The sequence below is a fragment of the Triticum aestivum genome, chromosome 6B (genome assembly GCF_018294505.1).
Source record: "Triticum aestivum cultivar Chinese Spring chromosome 6B, IWGSC CS RefSeq v2.1, whole genome shotgun sequence".
NCBI classification, from domain to species: Eukaryota; Viridiplantae; Streptophyta; class Magnoliopsida; order Poales; family Poaceae; genus Triticum; species Triticum aestivum.
In genome coordinates this window covers 686094362-686096856 of record NC_057810.1, presented here as the reverse complement: position 1 = coordinate 686096856, position 2495 = coordinate 686094362, and the positions used below count along the sequence as shown (strand labels likewise).

Below are 2495 nucleotides of genomic sequence, written 5' to 3'. Positions count from 1 at the left end.
GCTCCTCGTAATATCAGGCGTCTAGAAAAATGCTCATACGGAATCAGTCCGGCTCACACGGAAACCACCATATGTTCCGATTCATTGGTGCACAAACCATCTGATTAATATAAGGGCATGTACAATGGTTGATAAGATAGTCTTATCTTAAGTTTTGCATGTAAATTAAAGATGACAAAAAAACATGTGTACAATGGGTCATCTCTTAACCTTATCTTCAATAATTAGTTGTTCCTAAAAACATGGTGAGACAAATTGTGCTAAGAGATCATCTCCTGTCTTCTCTTAAATAAGATAAAACAAGCCTTCTCTTATGATTTCTCTCTCCTCCACCTCATCATTTATCCTACGTGGCACTCTTAAGATAGAACCATTGTAGATGCCCTAATTTTGTACTGTACGAAGAATAGCGAGGTGATAGTCCACACTGGTTTGTAATGCAGGAAATTGACCAGAATTTTGACACTGAAATTAGTATTCAAAGCAAGCTGGCCTTGAATCCACGGCACAGACACCCAAGTTTAATTAACTCGGCCGGACTCCAGGTTCTTAACGCCCAGAGGTTACCAAACTGCCCCTCCTCTCACCCTTCCGCTTCGTTATAAATGGAGGCCACCCGGCCGCCATCTCAGGTTACCCAAACCGGCAGCGAACCACCGGAGCTCAACTGAGACACCAAAGCCCTCCTCTCCTCTGATTCTGAACTGCTCCACCTCCCCGATCTTCATCATGTCTACGGCGGCTGCATCCCGGCCCAGCGGCCCCATCCTTTTGAGTCCCTTTCCCAACTACCAATCCGCCTCGCTCTCCCGCGTCAAGCTCTCCGTCGCCGGCTCGCCGGTCAAGTCCTTCAGCGTCTCGTCTCCCCCCTCCTCCCCCACCACCGCCCCCAAGATCCGTCGGTCCTGCATGTGCTCCCCGACGAACCATCCCGGCTCGTTCCGCTGCAGCCTCCACAAGGAGCGCAAGCAGGAGGTCCCGGCCGCCGGCAGCTGTAGCAAGCCCGCCTCACCGCCTTCGCCGCCTTCGAATTCGAAGCTCACGGCGAGCCCGTTCGCGCAGCTCGTCCCCAGAGGCAGCGGCAGCTCTAAACGCTCATAGAGCGGGCTGGCGCAGCGCATCCCCATGGGGAGCGGGCACTGGGCACGCAAGGCGCTCGTGCCGTCCCACGCGGTGCAGCAGCTGCAGCACCGGAAGCGAGTGGTGGAGCGGTTCCACGCCGGGCCCAGCCCGCTCTCCGCCGCCTCCATGGCCGGCCGCAGCAACCAGTAAATACTGAACATAGTAGCGAGATTGGAGTTTTAAGACACAATTTGATTCCGGGATGGTCAATTAGCTAGCCAGTAGATACTGTACATAGAGTGAGCCTCTTCTTCCTCCCCGCTCAGCTGCACATAGAGCGAGTTCTGAGTTCGTCCTCTCAGCTCCACTTGTACATAGAGTGAGCTCTTGTCCTCTCTTCCCGCTGTGTACAACTCCCCTTGGTTTTGGTCTTCTGGATATACATCAATACTAAATGAGTGACAAATTGGAGACACACTTTCATGGATCTGATCTGTTGCCGGGTGGCTTATCCATTCATGGATCATGGATGATTTGCCGCAACCACTTTCTGCTTCTGTTTCTGTTTACGTTTCTGGATTGTGGATGTGTCTCGCCCCTGTTTCGGTTTCGGATAAGCTTCGCAAGAGATGAGTCGCGTCTCGCCGCCGCTTGCTGCCGTCACGCGGCACCCGTGCGTGCCCCCAGCCGGCCGGATCAGGCCAGCAACTTGCAGCACGGCAGAAATTCTCCGATTCCGACGAGATTTCTGTGGAACTTTATGACGCGCGCAAATGATGAACCGAGGATTTTTCTTCTTCTTTCCCTGCTTGTGAAGTACTCCCTCCGTCCTGAAATACGTGTCGGACGAATGAATGTATCTAGACGTATTTTAGTTCTAAATACATCCATTTTTATGCATTTCTCCGACAAGTATTTTCATCCATCAAAATGAATAAAAACGGATGCATCTAGACATATTTTAGTTTTAGATACATCTCTTTTTATTCATTTTGTTGACAAGTATTTTCGGACGGAGGGAGTAGTACTTTCTCCATCTCAGTTTACAAGTCTTGCACGTGCCAAGATTTGTGGACCCCCCCCCCCCCCCCACAATGGCCCCCGCTTCGCTCCGCTCGAGGCGACGTGGGCGGCGACCCAACTGTTGGGGAACGTAGTACTTTCAAAAATTTTCCTACGCACACGCAAGATCATGGTGATGATATAGCAACGAGGGGAGAGTGTTGTCTACGTACCCTCGTAGACCGAAGCGGAAGCGTTGACGCAACGTAGAGGAAGTAGTCGTACGTCCTCCGGTTCAACCGATCCAAGTACCGTTACTCCGGCACCTCCAAGTTCTTGACACGCGTACAGCTCGATGACGCACCCTCGATCTCCGATCCAGCAGAGGCGCCGAGGGGGAGTTCCGTCAGCACGACGGCGTGGTGACGATC

The 2495-nt window shown here is 52.1% G+C and overlaps 1 pseudogene; it reads left to right on the top strand.

The window, feature by feature from the left end:
- Positions 1–645: 645 nt before the first annotated feature.
- On the top strand, positions 646–1545 carry LOC123134872 (uncharacterized; annotated as a pseudogene).
- The last annotated feature ends 950 nt before the right edge of the window (positions 1546–2495 follow it).